The sequence below is a fragment of the Papaver somniferum genome, chromosome 7 (assembly GCF_003573695.1).
Source record: "Papaver somniferum cultivar HN1 chromosome 7, ASM357369v1, whole genome shotgun sequence".
NCBI lineage: Eukaryota > Viridiplantae > Streptophyta > Magnoliopsida > Ranunculales > Papaveraceae > Papaver > Papaver somniferum.
This window is the reverse complement of record NC_039364.1, coordinates 34,543,150-34,556,779: the sequence shown is the minus strand read 5'-3', so window position 1 is coordinate 34,556,779 and position 13,630 is coordinate 34,543,150. Positions and strand designations below refer to the sequence as shown.

At 35.7% G+C, this 13,630-nt stretch overlaps 1 pseudogene; it reads right to left on the bottom strand.

The window, feature by feature from the left end:
• Positions 1 to 84: 84 nt before the first annotated feature.
• LOC113292571 lies at positions 85 to 5,526 on the bottom strand (annotated as a pseudogene).
• Between the last annotated feature and the right edge of the window lie 8,104 nt (positions 5,527 to 13,630).

Genomic DNA, 13,630 nt, shown 5'->3' with positions numbered 1-13,630 from the left:
GTTTAACCAAGATTGGTGAATTTCTTAACCTAGACCAACTCATTTCTAATGTGCTAATTTTAAACACCATCTGATAAACTAAAATTATGAACAAGTAATCTTTCCAGTCAAAAGTATGCTATTCTACTGTAAGGTTTGCACACTAGATATTTTGTCACATCATGAACAAAAATAATTGTATAAAATTATACAGCAACGGCCTACAGCGGCTAATCCTCAGCGATGGCTCGTTTCATATCTTATCTATCAAAAAAAAGAAGAAAAAATTAACCTGCCAGTGAATTTATACAACTAACACTAAGTTGGACGACACACATGATTTCTTTTCCGAGCATGATCTTCACTGTGATGCTGTGTCCGGCATGAATATCCGTACCAGCAATCTTCCCTTGTAGATGCATCAGGTGGTAAGGTCTGAAAACAAATTTCACAAAAATAAAAGCATTCAGAAGAAGTCGGTCAGGTTACGATTTATTAACCAACTTTATCATGGAGTGAGCAAACCCACAATCAAATTAACCAGGTAATTGCTGAGAAATTTGGTCACCGGCATTAACACCTCAAGTACAATTACAAAACCAGAATCAGGGGGAAAAACAAATGAAATTGCAGTTGATAACACTTTTTTCCCTTGGAAAATACTTACGTGTTTGAGTGTAGTAACTCGATACCAATACAATAGAAAGGAGACCAATTTGTCATAACAGTCCCTGCATCCAAATAGGAATGATATTCATAACAATGAGAACCTCTTCTTCAAGAGACAAATAACAAATGTAAAGTTGGTTTACATCCTCTGATATTAACCCAATGAAACGTGCCACAATGTAACTTAATAGCCCTAAATTTAAAGGTTGGTAATCAAGTAATAAATTCCATGTTCAATTTTTATTACCCAATAGTTAAACTGTACATGATGCGGCATTGTAACTTACTTGCAAAGATGTGTCCCAGCAGTTATCATCTCTGCATGGTTCAGTTGCAATCTTGATCGGTCTGCAAAGGGAGTAAAAAATGTATATCAACGTTATAATTTTGGAGAAAACAGATTCACTGTCACCAATCAGGAAACAGTGTCCATGTTTCTAATCATGCTAACATGGAAAGAAAACCATGGCAGCATATCATAGAGAGAGGAATGCATGCATATAATTGTTTGCCTTCCCAATAACACTTGCTTGCATACCAACGACTCCGTGTGTGCATTAGACACATTGTTATCTTACTTATGCTAAAGAGAAAGACACTATGTTTATCAAGATTACCAATATTTCTACTATTGAATGTTGCGATCCATTCTGAAATAACATCCTGCAATGTCCTCCCAGACTGTCTGATGCACCTCTCCGTGATCTAAATGACAAGATATGTACATTGCAAAATTGTAAGGAGTAAAAGAAAGTCAACCAATCTAGAAATAACTACATAAGGAAATGTTTGCATCCATACATCTCTCTCAAATCGATTATTTTCATGTGTCAAGGCTGGCATATCTGAAATGGTATATTCTGATATCTGCAAAAATAACCAACTCCAATACTTCAGAAAACGATAATGGCACGGTATAGGAACATTATTTGCATGAAGATGTCTTTCAGATATTACTGTAAAAATTGAAAAGGAGTGTTTGATCAAATATAATGTTAACGAGGATTAATTGATAGAAGCTAAGAGCCTCTTGGTGTAGACTGTTCTACTAGGACGACATTTTAAAGACCGTTTTCAAATACACACTAGTTACAGAACATAAACATCCTTGTTTTAAATTGAGTATATTACCTAGATATCTTGAAGACCCATGGTTGGTCTTTTTATATCTTAACCAAAGTAAACCGGGAACTCAACAATAAATATTGTCGTTTACTTGATCAAAGACAAAATTCTAGCACAAAACTGAAACTAAAATTCAGGAACTTTGCTTACAACAAGCTACGGAGTTTTAGAAACAATTACATACTGGTTTGAAGGTCTCTGGACTGCAGACAGTATGAGAATTACTTGTAGGCACCCCTTGAGACAGCCAATATGCCCCACAATATGCTCTATCGCAACCTAGACCTGCAAGAGATAAAAGAAAAGATTAAAAATAGCAGTGCATCGAAATATAAGATCTAAATTCAAAAGAAAAAAAAAATCTCCAATGCTATTAAGAAGAAACATAAGAAGGATTAATAGAACTTACAATGTTGAGGTACACTAGTGTTAGTTCTTGATGGCATCATCCCCCCACATACATGGCATTGCAAATGAGCTGTAGTTCCGTTGCATTGGAACCCACCAAACCCAGTACCTGTTCATTGTTAAATATACACACATTCCAAAATGGTCACAAAATAGAAAAGATGAACGAACAGGTTTGTCATATAGACAATGTGGATAAAAAAAAGACTTAGGACTAGCAAGTGCGCGTAAGTAAACCAAGTGATGTTTGTCTCTTTAGCATAAAGTTTATTCACTAGTTTGGCAAGCTTAATTAAGACTTCAAGAAGTCAGCGGCTGCATTCCATGTGAATTTTATTCCATAAAAAGAGAATCCCATGTGATGGTGCAATCTCCATGCATGACTTATAACCCAGGCCTAACTCTTTAGTTTTTCCCTCTCCAATGTTTTTTTTCCTTTAATTTTGGGGGTTTATCTATCTTCTATTGTTTTTTTTTCTTTAGTTTTGGGTTACATTATCAAATGACACAAGATGTGTAGAAAACGAATTTTTATGAAATTGACATTACCACATTGAGGACACGAAATATCTGCAGCTTCATTTTCCTCGGTCGGTGATGGTGAATGTGGTCTTTTCCGCCTCGACTTTTTAGCTGAATTAATGACCTGAACAAGTTACAGACAAAAGAATTATAGAAAATAGAAAGGAAAAAAAAAACAAATAGAAAAACGAATATTGAACTGAAAACAAAAGTATTGAGGTGCCTCGGTAAGCAGCATTACAAAAATTCAGTATTACAGCAAGAATCAGACTTGGTATGCTTCAGTTCTGTTAATTCAACTGACCCCAAGTTATCCTTTCCTTAAAACAATTTATATTAAACACACAATATCTGAATCAAATGTCAACTGGAATTCGGCAAGAATATAACTTCATGTTTTATCATTGGTTTCTTCTGTTCACACACAATGTACTATTTTCATTTGTGGGTGATCTAGTGGTCATAGGAGAATTAATGTATTTCCACAAGTTCTCTATAAAAAGCGACGATAGCACAACATGCAAAGGAAAAAGGAAGAATGTTAAGAAGTGTTAGAGTTAAGGGATGTACTTACAAGATTTGATTTAATGGTCGCACATTTATTCAACAGGGCGATTTCATCACTGCTACGTCTTAGTGAAGAGTCAGCTTGTAGTATTTCCTACAAACTCAAACCAAAACTGACTGAGTTAATACATCCTTTAGTATGTAAGTGGCATCCTCGCCTCGTACAATAAAGATGACTAAATATGTTGTCTATGTACTTAAAACATGTCTACAAACCAACATGTTGTCAACAACTCTTACATAGAAGACTAGTAAGAATTTACCTCCTCGATGTTATGCAAAAAGTGGTTTCTACCTACAAATTGTACAGTTCCACGACATTGGGGACAGAGAACTCTAGGGTGTTTCTCAAGAGACCTTCTTAGCCACTCAGAGAAGCACCCATTGCTAGAACAAAGGAAACAAGAAAAGATGGTATTAGATTTCACAGAAATCAAACTGCAAATGATGTCAAAGACGATTTAAAACGTACCAAAAGTTGTGAAGACAAGGGGCAGCAGTTACAACATCATGCCATATGTTCAGGCAAATACATCATTTTGCATGCTCAGCATCTACAGATATCTGGCAAAGATAAACAAACAGAATCGGTAAGTCTCTTTCATTTTTTCAAAAGATAGTTTAAATCCTTGGATGCAATTATGCTGTCACCTTTAACTTCTCGCAGTTTTCTGGAGATGGAATCAATTTGAATCTGTAAGTCAAGTACCCTACAAAAAACAATTAAATGACACATTAGCCGCAAACATGATGTAGCAAATAACAAAAGGTAAATTGGATAACACAACTGAATCTTAAGAAACTTTAAACAAAGGTAAAAAGAGCAAAACCAAAGAGTGTGTGGTTGTTCTACATTATCTTAATGTTTCAACCACATTGTTTATGATTATATTGATTTTTGTCCCCTCAAGAAAGTTATCCAACAAACCTTTCTACTGGTACCAAGTTAGAAGGGAGACACATAATTTCCCAACAAATAAGAGACAGCTCGCGATACAAGGAATTTACGTTATGAAAAACAAAATTCAGTTAGATAATTTAACATAACCACGGGATTACCCAGAAGACATATGGTTAACATTCCCAACGTATCCAAATTCAAAATATTCTAACCATGGGTAAATTTGTTGGGGCTAAACAACAAGGCGGACTTAGTCGGACGGATAAGAAAAAGACAGAGTGTAAGTCTTACTGTCTTAGTGCTCTAGGTCATATTTCAAGCGCTAAGCAGCTTATTAAGACAGTATATTCTCATTCAGAGCGATAGCCTAGTCTCGAGTCACTGGGGTCCATTTACAAAAATAGCAATAGGACACCATAAATGAAGCCAATTTATCCAAAGCCTAATGTTTTAAGTGTTCGAATACTTCATTACCCTTGATAGAAATCTATATCTATAAACAAGAGCTCACCTTCAGCATCCGGGCCTGAAACAATCTCACTTCCACACTTGATGACCGTAGTACCATTTTTCGCCAGAACATTCCCATCAACAGTAATAGTATGCGAACTTGATAAAAAGAAAAAAGACGAAGGTTAACAATCCTACGTTGCCGCGACCAAAAGAGATACGTTTATATACACAAAGACTTAAAACCATATTACAATCGAACTTCTTAAACACAGTGCACACCTCAAATTTTGCACAGTTGTTGTACATAAGTCACTACTCCTAGTAGTTTTGCACCATTCGTTTTTGATTTCCGAAGTGCATGTCGTTTCAGAAGACACCACCATGTCCTTTGAACTTATCTCAACATCTGAGTACTTCGTGTTGGACGGTACTACACAAAACAAAAGAATCATAAAAACTCTAATTAAGGTTTCAATGAACTATTTTTGTATACCGAACACATAATTAAGATACTTGATTAGTCAATTACCATACTTTATCAATTGGGATAAAATACAAATATCAAGAATTTGAGTAATGGATTATGCAAAACCCCAAAACAAAAATCTTTAAAATTAGACAAAAACAATCATATAAAGAACACCACCAGTAAGATTAAGGGTCTCACAACAATAAGATTACACAGGAATACCCCGAGAATCGACAATACCCAAAAGATTAAGCCAAACCAAAAAAGAAAAAGTGTCTCTACAATAAAAAAGACACTTTTTTTTAATCTAATCATGCAATGTAGCAAGGACAAATCAAAGGGGAGAGAACAAACCAAGCTTTGCCCATGGTGATTCGTCCGCTGTTCTTGAAGGTTCTCCGGTTTCCATTGTGATTCTTAATTTTGAGTACAAAGAAAAGAATCTATATTCAAAAAAAGAAGAGAAAAGAATGTTTATAGAGTAAAAGCTTGCTTTGGAAGATGGAAGGAGTGGTGGGTTCCACGACTATCAACTAGTTTAAGGTTTGACTTTGGTTTTAGTGAACGGACAAGATTACTTGTGCTTTGCTAAGCTAAGGCCGATAAAAACATCGTTGCAGACATGGATAGTACTGAATCTTTGTCTTTCGTGGGTGGGGCTGCAAACAGACCGACTGGGCCGAAAAACGTCCCAAAATCGATTGGTAGATCGGCATCAATACAATTCTTTGTGATTCAAAGTATTGATCGCATAGTCTAAAGTATTGATAGCATAGTCTTAACAATTACTTTGGTAGTTGTTGAAAAGATAGATCTTAGGACCTGACAAAGGAGTTTATTGGGATAAACAGAAGAGCCTTTTGTCAAACTCATATCACTTGTTTGAAAAGAGTTGTTACCAAACAGATTTGTTGTTCCTTTACTGTTTGGAATACGAACCAAAGGAATTGTTCCAGGTGCGTAACTTATTGCAAGTTGGAGGCGTAGGGATACAGAAGGAACTAGGTGAACTATAGGTTTAGTTGCTTGGTTTCAACTATACGAAGTTGGTTTAGATTTTGTGTAGCGGCTTAATCCTGAGAGTATTCAATTCTGGACAAGGTCCCGGGGTTTTTCTGCATTTTCGGTTTTCTCGTTAACAAAATCTTGTTGTGTCTTTTACTTTTCTATTTCCGCAATTATAATTGTTTTATTATAATTAGAAGTAAAATACACAAACGTTAATTCCTATTTACTTGATAGCAATCCTATTGTGTTTGGTTAAGTCCGAACATTTTATCAAGTAAACCTACTTCGTTGTTGTATTGTCTCGATCTTGTCTCCATAGTCAATCACACAAGTTATCTTGTTGTCGTATTGTCTCGATCTCGTATTCATAGACGATCACACGAAGTGTGAACCGATTAGTTGTATTGTCTCGACTCAGTCCATAGACAATCACTTTCGGAGAAAGGACTTATAGGTGGAAAAGTTTAAGATTGAGGTATATTTGGGTACCCTCGTCTTTTCAGTAGTATTGATCAGAGTTTGTGAACATTTTTCCACAACATTACCCTCCAAGTCGAATTCGAACTCAGATTGCATTTGTTGCTGCCAATTTGAAGCATAATTTAGCATTTATATCGAATGTGTGTTTTATATCTGATTGTACGAGTTTCAGACTACATTTTGAGTATCTCACTTGTATGAGAACTAACGGATTTCAGGGTGGAGAAATAAAGATTTTATTATGAGATACTACTCTATGGCGATTTTCTAGGATCTGTTGTGAAGTGCCATGATTGAGGTTGTTGGACTTCATGATTTGAACTGATTGATCTTCACTATCTGTGAATGATATGTCCAACCGAGAGCGAGCTGGTCTGCGATCTTGGAATTATATTGTGTTATAATGATTGGAATTAGACTGTGTTATAACGAATTGGTCATCGGTTAATTGTTATACTATATCGAGTTATTATGGGCTCTCCGTCGGCCCAATCAAAGCTTGTTTAGGTTGTGCTTGTGATTGCTGGAGACTGTGTAGATATTGAAGCCTTCGAGAAAAAAAATCAACAGGAAATACATTGTTTCCTTTTGTTTATGTAATTAATGTAGCATTTTTGTTTTCTTATTTTTGTAAAGATTTTTTTACACGTTACTATATTGTGCAAGTAGCTCGAAATATATATCATTGTGGCATGGCTTACAAGAATATCTAGAAACATACACCATTGGATTTATTTTCTTTGTTTACCACTTAATTGCTTGTGTTGGTGATATACCGAATGAGGAGGAAAATAAAAAAAGAACAAAACAAGAGAAGAAAGAAGAAAGCCAAAGAGATAGAGAGGAAACAATGAAGATTTATTATCTTTAAATTCTCCACATGTATCAGGTTGAGGATTTATAACTCATTTCCATGTTTTAAAATTTTCTGGATCTCCAGTTAATCCTTGATTCCCGTCGTACCCTACATTAACTAGTTTTTCGTACTTTGAACCAAATGACAAATTTCCTACTTGAAAAACAAACGAAAAACAGATTAATCATTTCAAAACATACTAATAGAAATCAAATAGCAGAGAATAAGTTGAGGAGAAACCATTCTGATACATAAGAATATGAAAAAGAAGAATTCAAACATCTATTAAAAAAATGTGGATTTAGGAAAATCTAGCTTGATAGTCAACAAAGTTGAAGAGTTCAAACATTTACATAGGTGGTAACCTAATGGTAACAATTGATAATCAATAGATAGTTTTTGATGGTGGTGGAGAATTGCTTCATCAAAAAAAAAAAAACTAATTAGAGGAGATGCTTGGCTTTCCTAATAAAAATTATGATACATAGACTTCAAGTCTCTTTCTCTTAATTTTAATTTGGTCTTGAGTATATCTGTCGACTCTTGGTATTTTTTAGAGGATATTAATGACCTAAATCACGAAAAATCTGCTAATGCAATTATCAATTAAGTCATGAAATCCTTTAAGGAATAAAATCAACGAATAATCTATCATATTTAATCCAACCTATTTAAGTTTTGCATAATCTCATTGTAAATGCATGGCATCAATTAAGCAGTGAAAAAAGAAAAGAAACATGAAAATGGACAGCTCCTCAAAGAAACAATTGGTGTCAAATTTCACAACTACTCGTATGGTTATAGCTCTGTTCTTATGCTTGTTACTTCTAGGTGGTTTCTCGTGCTCCGTTGAAGCTGGTGCAGGAAGAATTAATGGTTAGTACATTTATTTTAAATAAACTGAATATCTTGATATTACCCAAACATACGCTCGTTGATCTCTTTTTAAATTAAAAGAGTTATCCGTATAGTTTTATTATTTGGTTGTTTTCCTGTAATTTCTTATGATCCCACTTCGATTTCTTATCTCCATTGAGAGCCGCGTATTTTAATTTCTAACGGTAATTAATGGAAGATGATCGTGCGGCTATGCAAATGGTGAAGTATCAGCGAAATAAGTAATAAATAGTAGATGTACTTGTTTGTGGGTGAAAACCGTTTCAGCTGATTTCAGTAATTTCGGGTGTGTGGTTGAGAAATGAATCTAAACCCAAAACAATGTACTACACGGGAGTACTTTTGATTCGAGAGATCAATCTGTACAATCCTGGCCTAAACCAAGAAATGGCCGTTCCAGGCTTGTTTCGGTCACAAAGTGAAGGTGAAGGGTTGGTCTTAGGGAGGGAAGCGAAGAAAGTGGTGAGACCAGAATAGTTGATTCCGGAAGTGTGGGTGTTTCGTGACTTGTATCAGAAAGTTGAACTGGCTAGCTAGATGAAAGCTATCAGATGATTTCTGGAAGTTGTATTATTCTCCTGACCAAAACTTGTTGTTTGGTGGAAATAGGTGAGACATATTTATACAAGTCGGAATAAAACGTACCCTGGTCTCGTAGGAAGTGGAAGCGATTGAATGGTGGAAGAAAGCGGTAACGGGTAACTGATTGGTGCCTAATAATTCATATTTCTAGATTATTTTGTTGTCTTTTATCACATATCAAGTGCTTTAATGTCCTATTTTAAGTCACATTGTGTATTTTGCGTCTCGAGGTATCAATAATCTTTATTTTGTTATAAATATTGATATTTGTGTATGTTTTGTATTTGTAGGATTCATAAATATAAGGAGGATCATAAAGTGAGCAGTTGATTGGAGGTCAGAGTGGTAACAGTAAAGAGAGTGGAGCTAATACGTGGACTACAGAAGGATCAACTCATATCAAAAAGAATATGGACCAAATATGGACTTAATCCCAGTTTGGAAAATGAGGAAACAAGTTTGAACTTCATTTATCCACATATACCTAAGCTAAGGAAAGCACCCAAACATGCCCTAGGGAATTTTATCATCGGCATTTCCAAGGTCAGAAACAAATTTTCTAGCTTCTCTTTCTCCCTTACACCACCGACCACACCTTCCCTGTCAACTAAACACAAAAAAGACAATCATATATATGATAACCCTGACCTCTCTATCCCTATTTCACCAGCCACTTTCTGTCTCTTTGTCTCTCTGCCCATTACCATTTCAAATCAAGACCATCTCTCTATCACTCTCAAAACTTCTCTTCTCTCTACTGATTAGAAGTACGGTTATGAAGTCAAAATCAAGGTAGAGACATGGGAGGAAAATTCAGGCGGCGTTGTAAGTGATTGTTCAGATTGAAGACTTTGTATCATTGGTGAGTTCCAAGAAATCAAATACCTAATTTTCTGATTGTATTTGTTGACTAGGGGGATTGTTAGACTTGAAGATTTTGTATAAATAGGGGAGGCAGTGATATTTTGAAGTTAAGCCCTGACTAGCCGGAGAAACTAGCAGTAGTAAATTAGGTTTAATTTCATTTTGTATTATGTTCTAAACATCTTTGCTAGGGATTAGATGAAACTCTTAATCTAACATCAGATAATTTTGGTTATGAATTTGTTCTTGTTGTGCTTAATTGCTTAAGGGTAGATTTAATCTTTGTACTACAACATATTACTTTCACCTTGTTTGTTACATGCAACCTAGGTAGTTGGAACAATTCTATGTTGTTGTGCTGCAACTCATGCTTAAATGAATCGATTTATCTTTTGATTAGTTGTGCTTTAATTAGACAATTAATGCTTAGGATGAATACTTTAGTTGTGATTAATTATCCATCTTCAGATCACCTTGAATATGCGGCAGACTCGAATCTTCACCGATGTTCATTACAAGGACAAGAGTAATTTCGATAACTGAATTATCTACCGCAGGTTAAGCAGTGGATTCGGCTGCCCTAGTGCCTTCTAATTGCATTTTAATCTTGTTTGTGTAGTATAATCATTCATAACCTTTGTCGTATCGACGCAAACCCCATCTTCGTGTTACTCTTTCTTTTGAATCAGTTTAAGTAAGAATTTAGAATCAACTCTACACCCACCTTGTCCTTGAGGATCGACCTGTATTTGCACTATACACAATAAGACACTGTGCACTTGCAGTTAGTAATTGTAGGCTTGTTTATAGACCTACCAGTAACGCCTGGAATTGATGTTTCCATAATGAAAGATACGTTTCACCATTATTTCTTGCCATTACTAACCGCCTCACTTTTATGACACTCTCTTGTAAAGGGCGTATTGCACGCCGCACGTTGTAAACCGCCAGACCAATACCCTGATGAGTATTCCCCAGTTTGTGACTGTTAGAACATTGCTCGATCGAACTCGCATGCGTTGCTATCTCAAGCATGTTTGTCAATGTTAGTGATCAAAACTATAAGTCTTGATTTCTAGCCTACATAGCTAAAGGTCTCGGACTAGGATATAAAGTATAGTTGAGATCAAGAACTCCATGACAATCATCATACAAGACGAAGGACTACTCAAGGAACTGGTGGATCTTCATCGACTAAAAGGTATGTGGAGACTTGAACTTATCTGTCACTCAAAGGTCTATCTATTCTATCTCCTTCTCTTGAGACAAAAGTCGTATTGATATATAGACTTTCATTATACATATTTGCTATTTCGAGCCGAGTTTATCTCGCCTATCTATTTCTCGAGATATGTGTTGGTAAGCTTTCGCTTTAGCCGAATTCATCTTTACCTAGTGACAAAACTCATGTTATGTTTCAATCACTTTAAAAATTGCTTTGACGAAAAATGGTCGGTGAATAACGGCTATATTTGTCCTCTAAGAATGTTTCAATGATTGAAATGAGAGTTTAGATTATATAACCATTGGTAGGATATAAGCATTGTTGTGAAAACACATATATGTATAAGTCCTTATTCCTTGAACCAAAGTTTGCGAACTTTGTTGATCAAGAGAAATGGAAGTGGCGTGAGCCAAGTCCGCGAACTAAGTCCGCGAACTGGCGGAAGTTCTCGACCCAAGAATTTCTGCTGGAGTTTTTGAAATCCTTCCATGAGCTTAAGTCCGCGAACTTGAGCAAGTTATATCTAAAGTCGGTTGTTCTTGAACTAATGTTTAAATAAACTAAGGAATGCTTTTGCAAACCGTGGCTATAAAGTTCATGAACTGATTCGAGTGAATCAAACCGATTTTGCTCGATTGTGTCTTGTGTAGTTACATAAGATCTAAGCAATTGAACAACTCTCTAACTAGTTCATTTGAGTCATTTGAACTAGTTATGGAGAAGAAGAATATGGTTGATATGAAAGTAATCATATGGCTAACCATTTGGTTGACTTGTTGAACCAACAAATGTTAATGTTTGGGTACGGTTCATAAACCCAAAATTGGACATTTCATTTGTGTGTGACAAGCTAAGTTTTCGATCTAACAGTTGAGAAATATTAGCTTGAATCTAATCAGGTTTTCATCTAACGGTGAATATTGAATGCTTTGTTACTAAGCTAACATTGATTGCAAACCATGATTTGAAAGTGTATATAAGGGAGAATTCTAGCAACTGGGAAACCTAATCCCCACACATTCTGTGTGATACTAGTTGTGCTAAGCTAGAGTCGATTCTCCTTTAACCTTTGGTTTCTTCTTCTAAACCAGGTTAACAACTTAAAGACTTCATTGGGATTGTGAAGCCAGACCGATACTACTTTTCTTGTAGTTGTGTGATCTGATCTTGCATCTTCTATCGTTACGAGTACGATTGAAATAATTGGCTCGAGATTTTATATCAAGATAGAAAAGAAGTCACAAACATCTTCGTCTCATCGTTTGTGATTCCACAATATTTTCTTTTGCTGCGTCGATTAAGATTATTGTGAGGTGATTAATAATACTAAGCTGTTCTTTGGGAATATAAGTCTGGTATTATTGATTGGTTCCTGTTCACCTTGATTTATCGAAGTACGGAACAAAACTCATAGGTATATTCGTGGGAGACGGATTTATCTATTACCGTAGACTTTTCTGTGTGATACAGATTTGTTTATTAAAGTCTTCGACTTTGGATCGTAGCAACTCTTAGTTGTGGGTGAGATCATCTAAGGGTATCAAGTGCGCAGTATCCTGCTGGGATCAGAAGCGTAGGAGCATAACTGTACCTTAGATCAGTGTGAGATTGGTTGGGGTTCAACTACAGTCCAGACCGAAGTTAATTTGGAGTAGGCTAGTGTCTGTAGCGGATTAATACAGTGTGTGTTCAATTTGGAATAGGTCCCGGGGTTTTTCTTCATTTGCGGTTTCTTCGTTAACAAAATTTCTGGTGTCTGTGTTATTTCATTTTTCGCATTATATTGTTTTATCTTTATAATTGAAATAATACAGGTTGTGCGTTAGTTCAATCAATTAGAATATCCGACCTTTTGGTTGTTGTTTCAAATTGATTGATACTTGGATATTGGTCTTTGATACCATCCAAGTTATCTCTCTTTGATAAAGACTCGCAGATTTCTATTTGCTTGAGTAAAGATTAAATCGAGAGATTAAGATATAAACTCTTGGATATACTTTTCATTGATTGAGTTTAACTCTCTAGTTGATTCTCATAAAAGTATATTGGAGTTTGTCCATACAGATTTCTAAGCGAAATATTACGTGTGGTTGTTAGACTCCCGCTTTTTCAATTGGTATCAGAGCAGGCAAACACGTTTAAGACCTTACAAGTCTGTGTTTGTAGCGATATGACTCTATGGACAGAGGTGCTATCTCTATTAACGTACCACCAGTCTTCGATGGATTTAATTACTTATGGTGGAAAATTGTTATGCGAGCTTTTCTTCAAGCGCGTGATTTTCGATCATGGGTATATGTTGTTAATGGATATGATCCTCCTGTTGTGGCAGTTGGAGATGTAAACGTTCCCAAACCTATTAGTGAATACAGCCCTGCTGAGATACTTGCTGCAAAGCAAAACTCCGACGGTTTAAATGCGATCATACATGCCATTACCCCAAATCTTCAGCACCATGTGACTAATTGAATTAAGTCGCAAGAAGCTTGGGATATCTTGGAAACCGTATTCGAAGGTAACTCCAGTGAAAAGGAAGCTAGGCTTCAAAACCTTAATTCCGATTGGGAAAACCTTTGTATCGCAGATGAAGAAACATTTGATGAGTTTAATCACAAAGTGTCTGAA